The sequence below is a fragment of the Chironomus tepperi genome, unplaced genomic scaffold (assembly GCF_022539635.2).
Source record: "Chironomus tepperi strain 1889 unplaced genomic scaffold, CSIRO-AGI_Ctep_v1 contig_128, whole genome shotgun sequence".
NCBI lineage: Eukaryota > Metazoa > Arthropoda > Insecta > Diptera > Chironomidae > Chironomus > Chironomus tepperi.
This window is the reverse complement of record NW_027226250.1, coordinates 2,036,597-2,050,394: the sequence shown is the minus strand read 5'-3', so window position 1 is coordinate 2,050,394 and position 13,798 is coordinate 2,036,597. Positions and strand designations below refer to the sequence as shown.

Below are 13,798 nucleotides of genomic sequence, written 5' to 3'. Positions count from 1 at the left end.
ATGCTTGGTGCAATTTCAGAAGTATAAATTGATGTACAGGGGTGCAGTTATGGTTTGGGTCCAACATTAAGCAGCTTACACAATGTCCTGAAAATCTCATGACATGGAAATGGTCGAAAATTCGACCACAAGCTAGCTTGACTCTCCAAGGCTATATTTGATGAAAACCAGCCTCAGGATAGAGTCAAGTTGGTCTGAAACTGGTTTATTGGATACTTCAGCACCGTGTATCTTCGGGACATTTTTGAAATTTTTTATTAACTTAAATTTCCCCCAAATTTATATATTACAACGTCTACTGATGTACACGTTGTGCATATATTATCACGTTTCTATTTGAAATCTAGCCAATTTCACATCAATAATGTGTACATGCAAGTCTGCTTGCCTTCTTTATTTGTGTGAGTTTTTTTCCAACATAAAAGTTAAAAGCTTTTTTTTTCTGATGATGAATATTGTAGAATATATAGAAGGTCCATTTATAAAAGCTAGGCAAACAAGTTTAATAGACAGACAGGCATCGACTCATAAATTTGTTATGAAAAGTGGGTAGCAGGAGATGGAGAAATGAAAGAAAAAAAAATTCTATTTAGATTATGTCGCAAAGTGAAATGCGTTAAAAAGTTTCAATCATGAGCAGAAAGTTTTTTTTTGCCTTGTTTGGTGCTTTAAACTATACAAGAATATTTTTCCTCTCTCTTCCTTCATTAGAATATGATGAAAATTGAAAAGTTCGCAAGTCATAATCAAAATTGGTTATGGCTTAAAAGTATCGTGTAGAAAGAAATGTTTTTCAGCTGTACATTAGGAAATGAAAATGAAAGAGGCAAGAGAAAAAAAATTTCTTCTGCACAACTTGACTCATAAACTCGCTTTCTTTTCCATTTCATGAGCTTGAACAGCAAGAGAAAAAAAATGAAAGTTGAATGCAGAAGAAGAAGCCAAAAAAACGAAATAAACAGGCAGAAACAATGTTCAAGGAACAAGAAATATCTTCTCAGGGACGTATTCAGGAGGGGAACACAGTCCCTTTAACCCTCAAAAAACTTCTGACTACAACCCTGTATCATCCTTCATTTCTCCTAATATGAGTAAGCGAATAAAGTCGAAATACAGCCCTAAGATGATATCGTAGTACAACGATGAGGAAGAGAATATGCAAGTTAAAGTATTTGCCTTCAAGCATATAACAGAAATGATATTGTAGCGCATATTCGTTTTGATTAAATTTATTAGAAATTGGAATTTATCGTGCTGACTCGTTTTGTGGTTGTATACAAGATTCTTCTTGGAAATGTAATACACATTGTGAATATTCCGTATAGTAAAAGGCGAGTTAGTTGGTTTCGCTGGCTGGATACATCAATTGTGATCCATGGCATTATTTAGATGTCGCCTGAAACTGTCCCTTTCTCTGGCTATCGCTTATCAATAATTTGTACTGTCTCTCTCAATAGTTTCCTTTCGTGAATTATTTAGCCATCCTTATGATCTTTGGTCATCTATAAAGTCAGATTTACAGACGATATTTCAAGGCCAAGTAATATAATCGATCCAAATTCGAATTTAAAGCGAATCAGACACCAAGTCAGAGTCATTTTAGTTTGGAGTCGACTTTTTGATCGATTGACCGATTTGTGCTATTCGAGTATGCATCATGATATTAGTACTGTGTGAGGCTTAAAACCGTTTAACTTAAAATACACCGCATGTGAATTATAAATTTAAAGTCCATGCTGAACAGCATTACTGCTTTCAAAACGTCAATTTAATTGGCATTTCTCAGCAAGAGCTCCAACAATATATGATTTATTGAAAATTCCTCGACAACATACCTTCCATTGCACATAAATTTTCTCAATTTTTTTTATTATGCAAATAAATAAACAATAAATAAGAACTTAATGTATTAAATTAAAACCGTTGCAATAATGATCCCATCAGCCTGCTTACAATTACTCCATAAAAAATCACCTCAAAAACCGCGCTAAAAGCGATGATGGAAACAATTTTACTCTTTATTATTATTACGAAGGGGAGCATGGAAGCTTATAAAAAGCAGCAAGGGAGCAAGAAGACAGTTGATATCGCCTTCATAACATTGTTTACTGGCTTTTTCTCTCGCAGAAAATACCTCAACTCCATTTGGATGGATAAAGTATGCAAAATGTTCACATACTTTATCTATTTACGTTTTTTCATGTATTCATGACAGTCAAAAACGGAAGAAGAAGAATAAAAAAAATGTAAATTTCCGAGGATAACACAATTTTGTTTCTAAATGTTAATTTTGATTTTATCACACAAACGATTTTAAGTGTGCCATGCCTCCCCCTCTCTCCATTTACTTCCTTTTCTTTCATTCCTCTATAAAAGTTTTTCTTGCTCTCTCTCGTTTTCATTTCTTGTTATGTACCTAATACCATCACCACGTTCGTTGCTTCTTTTCTCGTCTTCTTCTTACCGCGAATCTTTAACGTTGTCATCGAGCAACAGAGAAGGAATAAAAATGTTGAAAAAATAATATGAAGAAAAACATTTGAGACTCAAAAACACACAAAGTGAGCTTTGCCTATTTTAAGAATAAAGAAAAGAAAAAGAGAACGGAAGAACTCAAGGAAATTTGGGCAAGGGATGGATTATTTTGTTGCAATACAGAGTTTAAATAAGGGGCTGATTTCTGTAGTGGTGGGCCACTATGGTAGGTAAAGTCATACCACAGCGGTACGGTACAATGGTACACTTGGTATGGTAGAGTGGTGTGCTATTGGTAAAGTGAATATATTGAGGCGATGCTACGGTACCATTTGAAACATTGATGCCTTTAGGTGTACCATTCTACAGTACCACTGGTGAACCTATAAAGTATCTTACGGAGATAGACGGAATCAGAGAAATAGGCCCGACGTTTGGCGTTCAGTAAAATTTTTTATACAAAATCTGAGCCAACTTTGAGCTCTGGTTTAAATAGTATCGATGCTTGAGTGGATCCAAAAAAAATATAAATTATTTAATGCTACTCAAATCTTCTTGATGCAAATTCATTTACTCGTGAAAAAATGAAAACCTAATTTAACGAATACAAAACCACTTACCATCAAAATCATTTGCTTTACGTGTAAATTTCTATTAAATTTCCATTAAACGACCTCTCCATCCCGAATCCAATTTACATTCATGATTGCAATCAACATCAAAGGTGTCCAACCCTCATTCAAGCCAAAGTATGATGAAAGGAAAGCAACAAAAGACAAGAAAAGTGTGTGCACAGAGTATGTATGTAAAAATGCCATAGCACGCTAGCTCATTATTTGGTGTAAAGCAGGTGAAAATTAAAATAAAGCGCCCATGTTATATGCAATATAAAACAATCAAGGGAAATTGTATAGCAGGCAATGTAAAGAGGAGGCAGAAACAAAAAAAAATTTGATATAAGCACATAATGAGGATAGAAGTTGAAGGGAAATTCTACATACATACGCAAACTCTCATTACATTACTGCTGCCTTCCTTGTTGAATGCCATGAATGATTTTAAAAATGCTAACGAGAGTCAATAAAGAGCTCGGAATGTAGAATTTAAATTACATAAGATCACAGTAAATATTTCCTCACTTTCTTTTCTGTTCTCTCTTCTTGCCTTGTTCATCTCAAGATTGCAAACAATAAAAAAAGGCAACTTAAAAGAACAGAAAAATTCTCTTCCTTTTTTATTCTTTTCACATTCGTCCCCCACCACTCCTCCCCATTCCATCCATTTATGCCAATTAGCCCTCAGAGATTCGAGTGAAAATGTAATGAGATGAAATATTAATTATAACACCGTTTGTGCCATCGTTTGATGTGTAAATACTTGTGCGCTATAAAGCAAAATGCGAAAAAAGCATGAACGTGAATGTATGTTGATAGAGATTGAAGTGGTGGAATGAGAAGGTGAAATGAGAGAGCTAAAAAGGTACCTTTTTTGTATTTGCACGTGAACTGTGCCGTTTGTTAGCTTCATTTTTTTCCGGAGGTACTTGCGTCTATGGCAAAACAACAACAACGATGAGAAGTATAAGAAAAAAAATCTGAGATTGAAGAGGTTGGGAAACTTTTCTTTATGTTCGGCCTTTAAATGTGTTATGTCTGTTTCCAAGGCTTACTCTGTATCTACATTGCCAAGAAGAAAGGGATGAAAAAATTACGATTAAAAATATATGATTTAGCAGAAAATAAAAGGAAACGTTTTTCGTCGTTTCTTAAGCCTAATGTACCAGTAACGATATTTAAATAGCACATAATAACCTATTTATTCCAAGAAATAAAAGAGAATAAAAAGGGCTTGTGATTTTTTCCTTTTTTTTGGGACATACATAAAGCATAAAGAAAGGTTAAAAATGAAAGGCGGAAAATAGGGCTGAATGAATATTCTGAAGCCTTTTTTTGTTGTTAAAGACTTGAAAACGATTGTTGCGCGCTTTTTGGAGCCATATTAATTTTCTAGAAATTCAATTATGTCTAGTAATATATTATCAATATCAATTTGCTGGTTTTTGGACATAAAAAGTTTTAATCTCTCTTAAAAGCACTTGGCTGTCTTCTTTTCTGGGTCTGGCGTAATATCTCAGCAACCAGACATTGTTGAGAACTCAAGTTTGATGTATTAGCTCAATCCTTTCGGGTTGGTGCCTTATCGCATAGTTTGCTTGCTTAAAACAATTGCTGATTGCTTTGATTAATGATTTTTCTTTTTGGAAATTTTCCCCTGGAATTATTGTGGATCCTACTGAATGGATACTTTTTGCTAAACAAATACTAATCGCTGAGCAAAAATGTGCTTAAATTCCTTAATCAATAACACGAGGACTTTAAAAAATTTTTTATTATTAAGTTGCTATAGAAGCACCTTAGCAACACCAAAAAACAATCAATTTTTGAAAATATATCGCTTAACATAAACAAATAAATTTTCTTTACCCCCAAAAAATATCCGTTAATCTCATCCAATTAGCATAATCTTAAACTTCTTCACTGATATTCCCATTCTGCCTGCCTGTACAAAAATCTTTCATTGAATTTAAAGATTTTTTTTGTGTTCCTTTCATTCGCCTCTTTTTACTGTTGCCATTATCGTAAAATTTATTTAAAGCAAAATTAGAATTTATAAACATCACGTTGTTGTATGGCTAGAAATGAGCAACATTTAAAGAGAGCAAAAAAGAAAAGTTTTAGGAAAAGTTTTTTTTTTACTTAACTTTTGCCCTTTAACTTGAAATTTATAGACTTTGCACATATAAATTTAGTCACTGAGTTCCCATGAACACAATGAGAGACAAATGTAAATAAACTTAAACAGATGGACTTCAAATGAAATAAATCATTCTAAAAAAAAGTTTATTTCATTTAGCATTAAGAGTTTATTTTAATTATTTTTTGTTGGAAGTCCTTTTTGTTATATTTTAGGGGTTTTTTGATCAATTTACCCGAGCGATACAAGTGATTACGGTACGGAGTTTCAAAGGCTACGCTAAACCTCTTTTATTAGCACCAAATGGAAGCGACTTGCGTTTTTCTACCATATGGCTGTAAACGAATAACTACTTGGTGGTGTCTCCTTTATTTGTGTCGCTCGGGTATATTGTTCGTGCTAATTATACATATGCTAATTATACTTAAAATTGGAAGAAATTACAAATAGTTTTCATTTATTCCACGGCTATAATTGCTTGGCTATTGTTTGAGTATAGTGACTGTTGTATGTATAGTTCTTGGGCCTCCTTCGTCTTTGCAACCAACAAAATTTGACTTATACATATACTTTGGAGCTTCCACAAGTCTCCTAACATCATATCCTGTCTGATATGTCTGATAACCTTAATTATTTTCACAACATAAGCTTCTCAAAACTACTGATATATTTCTTCGTTACACTTACATTTATAAACGTCTTCTTCCTTTTTCGGTCCAAGGATTACTCTCACAATCCTCCAGTTGTAAATTTTTCAGTAACTTTAATTACACATTGATTACTACCTTCACCAAAGAATGGTGATTCATTGCTTTAACTACTCATATACCATCCCAGCAGTACATCTACAAAATATCTTGCTAATAAACCTTCAACTGATGTAGACAATCTTTGTGTATCATTAAAAGTCTTCATCGTAACAACAAAATAAGCTAAAAGAACTGAAGAAAAAGTGAATACATACCCTCATAAATGAACATTTTCTTCCATCCTTACACATCATACCATGCATTACATATCACATTCATTCTTATCAGTTATAAAAAGTAAAAAGCAACCCGCATTGTAAGAGCTTCTTTCTTTTCTTCTTGCTCCATCCTCGTCTTTCTCTCTCTCTCTTTACTGAATGTTAAATGAACTGTGTGAAAGACAAAATAAAATTAAGAAAGAAGAGAATGAGATGAGATATAAGGCATGTATCAGCAATTGATAAAAGGAAGATAAAATTTAATCAAGCGTTTCTTAGAAAACGATTTTGCCGCACATCCGTACATATACCGTCGTAATAATGCTTGTAACGATAGAATCTTACATGTAACTAGTAATATTGTATTTATAATCTACAGTTACTGCCATGTATGAACGTAAACATGGATCTATGAAACAAGAAATCTGTGAGAAGACAAAAAAAACCATAAAGAAGGATGAAATTTATTTATTTTTAATCAAGGCAAAAGAGAAAAGAAAGAGCAAAAACAGGGGAATTAATGTCGGGTAACCTTATTTTCAATCATCATATAAAATACTTTCTATTCATTCGTTCATGTCTATAGACAGTGAACACAAAAAAAAAACAGAATCTGTTAAATGCGTGCCTATCTCGTTCATTTTCAACCCTCTATTCAATTTAAAATGAGCATGAAAATAGAATACGGATATGCTGAAAAAAGTGCAATTCTGCTGACTTTGATAAAAAATTGAATAAATTATGTATTGTTCAATTTAAATAAATAAAATACATTGTAAGATTTTGTGCATGTAATAAATGCTTGAAATATTTAAACTCTACTAAAATGGTCTTTTTGACAAACCAGTTGCGTAGTCAGAAATTTATTGAGGGTACTCATCGGTGAGCTTTCGGCTCTCGTTTCTATTCTCTTACTATCCCTAACAGAAAACTCACCTAAATGAACGTGCTTATATGTATGCTCAATAGCACTCAATAGTATGAGCACACTCATAAGCATTCTCTTTGTTTGTTTGGCTATGTTGCCTAATTCTTAGTTCTCGTCATTAGACTCCCACACTTAAGAAGCCCAAGAATCTAAGCTTCAGAAAAATCACTGATAGGATTCGATCCCGGAAGTTCATATTCAATACCAACTTTTGTGACTCGAACCTTTGTCAATTGTGTTATCAAGGCACTTTTGCTTCTTAAACTAACCTTGCTCGAACTAAACTTAAATATGTATCCTAGGAGTTTATAAATGGCATATTCCTAATTACGATCTAGTACTCTCCACCAGATCTTATTCATTATAACTTTTTGTCTATGCCTACAAATAAGATTTCTCAAAATCAATTTAACCATCAATTTATTTTCTGACCTTTGATCCACTAGAGACTATTTCATAAGTTTCCTCCACAAATTATGTATTTTTATTACAACCAACTCTCCGCAAAAGCTTGATAAATATTTCCAGATCTTCTTTCTTCCTTCACTTAACTCATTCACTGTTGTAAACCGTTTCAGTTAATTTTCAAATATTCAAATATTTATTTTGCATTATTTTTTCCTCTTCCTACTTGCTTGCTCTTTTATTCTTGCTGATTTTATTCTTCCTCTTGTAACAGTAGGAATTATGGAAATAAAATGCCCGGGGAACACAATCGAAGAAGGCTCAGACTCAGAGCTTTAAATGTTCCATTAAAGCTCTATTATTTACACCATGGGGATGCAAAGTGAGATCCTTAATAGTTCTATGGAGGCCCATTCTTCTTTTGTGTTTCTCGGGATCGATTTGAACTGTACAAAAAAATACATGAAAGGGAAATTATAAAACAAGCATAAAGAGCTTTTGAGCAACATCATGTTTTATGGTAAAAATAACATGAAATTAAAATTATGTGAAAAAGGGTAAAGAAACGATTTGATGTGGTTTCAGTATCCACGTGACATTTTTAAGTCTTCTTATTTCGTTTTTTGATGCGATGAAATCCAGACTATATGTTTTATTTGATAATTTGTCGTATATGACTCTTTTTTCCAACTCTGACACAGTTGCATGGTCCAGAATATTCCAAGAAGTGCATCTAGTCACAATTTGTGAATCACGAATGCACCTATCGAGTTGGTTTGACTAGAATCAAGAAAAAGTACTCGATTCCGAATAGAATTTCGATGATTTCGAACAAAGGTCATTAGAAGCGGTTGGCCGACACTCTACCTACTACGCCACTTCAGCTTTTTTGCTGCCTTTTAAGTTTTCTATTGATTTATCTTCCTGTAAGTCTGTAAATTTATTCAAAAAAAATTGAAGAGCTCGTCTACGTGAAATAATTTCAAGATATTATAATAAAGTGTTCTCAAAAAAATATAAATTACCGAGGCTAAGGAATGTTTTAAAGTAAATTGATATTAATTTTAATTAATTTGAACTTTGTTATGTAATGATTTCAATTTTCATCATCAAATATTTATATTTTTATATTATTCTATGAATTTCAGCCTGAACATTAAAGTACATTTACAGTAAAATTAAGTTGTCAAGTCATTTTAAGATACTCAAATGAATTCTTTAGTTTTCTTTGAATTAAATCACCATAGAAGCTTTTAACTTGAGTGGGTTTGACTTTCATTCCATTCCTTTCATAATTAAGTTAATGGATGAATGCAGGAATCTGTTTTCCGTAATATTATGTATATAGGGTTATATATTCTATAAATAAATTATTTCGTTATAATGTCTGTTTTAGAGCTTTTTAAATTTTTCATTCAAATTTAATTCCATTTGAGTTTTACTGCATAAAAAGATAATCTAAAAAAGTATGTCCTGAAGCCCATCAATTATCTGTTCACTTTAAACCAGTGGTGGGCAACCTTTTATTTTTTTTGGGCGACACACTTTGGTCGTAAGTTTTAACCAGAACTGCGAGTACCATATTATTTATGTTATTTTCAAACTTTTGTGACGCGTCACACAGGTTGTCCACAACTGCTCCAAACGACTCTTAAAGTAAATTGAACACACGAATTTAATTTTTCATCCTCTTTTGTTGATTTTTAGCATATTTTCAAGTATTTTTCTTATGAAAGCTCCTCTCAAGTTCCAATAAAAAGTTGTTGAACCTTTCCTCTACTAAAATATTTCTTTTCCTTCGTGAACCTTTTTTTGGAGTAAATTCCTTTATTTCTTTCTCACTCACTCTTTCTTTTGCCTGAAGTTTCCACAAGAGTAAATTGCACTTTTTATATGTACATCTACACACACTTTTTTATCAGCTGGAAAAAAGGATGATCTTTTTCCATTCATTTGTATATTTTTTTTTCCCCCTTTACTCTGTGTGTCTTCATTTAAATGGAAATCATCGTATGACACACAGAATAAAAAGACAAGAATGTGTATAGATCGTATCTCTTTTGTTTGTTTTAAAATTGCACTTAAATGTCATTTTAGAAAAAAAAAGATTCATTTCATTTCATATGTAAATTTGTCAGTAAAACCAGCAGTAGTTGCTGCAGTTGATACATTCACTCACTGGTATGTCCAAATAAAATTACCATCTGACATAAAATAGTATGTATGCAATTTGCTTAAATAAATAGCTAATTGGCTACATCTATAGATAAAAAAGAAATGTATTTGGCTTCTGTTGCTCGCTCAGTTGCTACTATATGATGGGAAGGCAAAGATTAAGAGACATTCAATGAATGAATAAATTTGAAGTCTGAGGGAGACAAGAAAAAGGACGTCGAATGAAATGAATTGAGAAAAAAAAAGAAAAGAAAAAGGGGCTAGAGAAACAAAAGTGAGAAAACTAGTATGGATATGGCACTTGTGACTGCCGGATAAGTATTTTGCAGCAAATGAGCATATGTACATACTTACATATGTACTTCGCTGGTCGTACAGATCAACTCTGATCTATGATCCCTCTAATCTAGCATCTGAAGCTGACTCTATCGCTGGCTGCTTTCTGCCGATTACCAATTCCAATTGTAGCATTGTCACTATCCATAACTTCTTTCCACGAGTTCTTTGGCCGGCTTCGACTTCTTTGGTTATCTACAAAATGGTATATCGACAGATTAAAGATACACGTACATATTGGTACATATGATTTGCTAAGTAACTTACTTACTTACTGCTACAAATTTTCTATATAGAACTTAGATTCATGCTTGCAGGTTAGGTCAGTTAGTTTGAATGAACTCTCTGTCGCACGTTAAGCTGTCATACTTTCACATTGACAAATTGCTGATATTAAGCAACTCAAACAGGAATAGTTTAAGAATATTGAAAAATAAATACATGAAAAGATCTCGAATAACTCAAAAAAACCATTTCATATCATAGTATGCATAGCACAAGTAACTACAAAATGACTCACTTTTACATCGAAAACTCACCAAAAGTTTAGATAAGCTATGAAAGGAGCAGACTAAAGAAAAAAATTCTACTTTTTCTATGTTACCCTCATGATAAAAATCTACTTTTAAATTAGCAAATGTACACATTCATTCACTAAGTAGATATGTATCTATACGATATAAATGTGGCCAAAGTAAGCAGATAAATTTCACCTAAATGAGAGAATAAATCATTTTCTATCTATTTTTTTTTATTCTATGTATTTAGCATCAAATAAATCTATTTATCTACATAAGCATAGCATTAGCTTAGATTAAACAACATATGTTTTTTTTGCTACGGTAAATGAAGATATGTTATGTCATGAAAAAGATATTCATTGAGATCTATTTGAGGAGAGGAGAATATAGAGAAAATAAGTAGGAATATATGTGTTGGGGTTATTTGTGGGGAAGAGGAATTAAGCAAAAAGCCATTTCATTTTTAAGCAAACATTCATCATTCTCGTGTATGCTGAACTATTTTCTAATTCTACAGCTGCAATTATCAACTGTTTTTGTATTCATTAGTAAAAATATGTAGAGAAATTGAGATTGATAAGCGCATTTTTGTTGCACGAGCATGCAAATCTAAATATCAAATTTAGAGTAATCATGTCTGAGCAATCTTAAGGCAATATTGTATTCTCGTCCCTATTTCTCTTGCTACACTTCAAATTCCTGATTTAATTGCTTGCTTACTTAGATAGCCGTACTGATAAATTGTGATCCATGACCCCCTTCTCAATTAAAACTAGATTGATGTAGTACTTCAGTAATTAATACAAAATATTGATCATTTGCATATACACCCTCAAAAGGATTAATCAATCTAACCATAAAGTATTAAATTTTCACTCAAAAATAATCAACAACTTACTAGAGTTACATTTAATTTTCAAAACCATACAGTTTTCAAAATCTAATAAAATAAACTAAATATTCCACGCCTAGAAACTTTTATGTATCCACACCAATTAAATAATCTACTGAATAATAGATAAATCGACATTAACAAATCTTCCCCTATTTCATGAGATTAATGATTCAAATTGTTAATTATTTTTCGACTTACTCTATTTAAACATTAATGAATTCTATACGGAGATGAGAACTATAGCAAGCCGCATACAAGCACATGCGTATGGGTGCTTAATGATAGATTCATTACATGCTAAATTTTCTGTTGACGTTAGCTAAAAGTAATTGAGTTTTTCAATATTGTAAGAAAAAAATATGTTTGTCCGGTAGATTTAAGACATATAGCCTTCATGATTCGATTGGAAATGATTTAACTGCCTTATGCTTGCCGTTTAATGTTTAAGAAGAGAGTGGAAAAGTCTGTGTCAAAGTTTCGCTGTTCAAACATGAACATTTACTGTATAAACTGACACTCAAAGTTCACGAAAACTTTTTAAATCAAAAGTAATCAAATTTAGTACTCACAATTCATAACTGAAACAATGAAAAGCAATCATCATTGTAATCTATTCCCCCATCACATTTCTCTCCATCTTCATTCATATTTAAATAATTTTCATCGTCAAGGATCGCAAATCATAAAATTGAGATATTATGGAGCGTACCTAAAGCACATTTTATGCGAAAAAAAAAATAATTTTTTTCGTAGATCAGAAACTCAAATAAAAATGTTATTCAAAGTTCACATACCAGTACTTAACCACTTATTCATTCATTTCCATTCTTATTCATTTCTTTTACCATTGCTTTTAATATAATAAAATGTGAATTATGGATTTTCATCATCCTACTGCAGTGCTGTAATATTTCCTTCTTTTCTTCATTTTGGTTTTTTTTTGCTCCTCTAATGTGAATTGTGTAAATTTTATTTTATTTCTTTTTTGGAAGCGAAGGGAAAAAAATTTTATGCTCGTCTTCATTTCTTCTTTTTCCTCTAAAGTTCCTCCCCCCAAACCTTGATTGTCCTTTTTTCTTTACTTTTTATTAGCTGCGAGGAATTTTTTCCCTTCTTTTTCATTTTTGATGTAATTATATTAATAATTTTCAATATTTGTCTTTATGGGTTTACAATTGAAGCATGATTATTGACTGATTCAAAATTGTATGCTGATATGATCAAACCACTAAACTCTTTGAAAAAAGAGTTATTTTTGTATTTCAATATTACAATGTACTATGATATATTTTAGGAGTTCAAGCAACAAAAACAGCAATAAGTTGTTGTTTTTGATGCGATGACCATCCAGAAGAAATGTTTTTTGATCATTTGTTATAAATGACGTTTTGCTTTTTTCCAACTCGGAAGTAACATAGCTCAGATTAACGTGTGTGTCGCGAATACACAAATCTAGTTGATCTGACTATAAACAGCAAAAAAGCACTCGAATTTAACTAGACTTTCCGTGATATTTGTTGGTCTAATAGTCTAAACACTCTTAATTCTAAATCCATCCAGCTAGGCGAGGTAGTCCTAAGAAATCTCTATGAATTTGTAATTTCACGCAATTCGTCTTACCGACCGTATCTAAAACTCTAGTAAAACAAAAATTTAATATCGGTAAATGTATTTGAAAATTGAGTCATTTTACAGTCATTTCATGTAATTATGGAGAGACAAACAGACCTCGTAATGGAAGTAACGTAGACTCTCTCATTTAATAATTTAGTAATTGACTTCATACATTTTTCTTGATTTATTTTCTCCTCACATTCGAAAAGCAAAACATTACAGCTGTTGGTAGAAATTCATATAAATTTAAAGCACAACAAACAAACCTAAACCAGACGTAAAGGAAAAAGTAAGGCATAGAAAAAGAACGAATGGAAGAAAAAAAAAGTTTTGGACTCATGAGAGTTGTAAAAAAAGAACATCAAACTTCACTGAATCGAATCTAATTGTATCGAAATACATAATGTTTCTTTTCTTTTTAATACCTTCAACTCAACGAGAAAAAATACTCTTTTAATAAATCACAAAGGGAAGGATCCCAAAGTTTTATTAACGTCTCCCAATAAAAAAAAAATAACACACAAGAATGAAATAGGGAGAAAAAGCCAGCAGGAAAGATATAGAAAGCAAAAAAAACATAGTTGCTAAAAAAGAAAGAATGAAAAAAGTAATTGAAGTCTCCATTTATAAATGGACTGACTCTGCTGTGCCATTTTTTTCATGAGATATCTCCTTCATACATAGCTGGAATTCTTAGCGTAATTTTATTCTAGGTATGCAGGTCTTTT

At 31.9% G+C, this 13,798-nt stretch overlaps 1 protein-coding gene across 6 annotated transcripts in view; it reads left to right on the top strand.

Moving 5' to 3' along the window:
- The window catches only part of side-III (sidestep III), a 135,493-nt gene that overhangs the window by 101,286 nt on the left and 20,409 nt on the right, over positions 1–13,798 (top strand). The window lies entirely within an intron of this gene.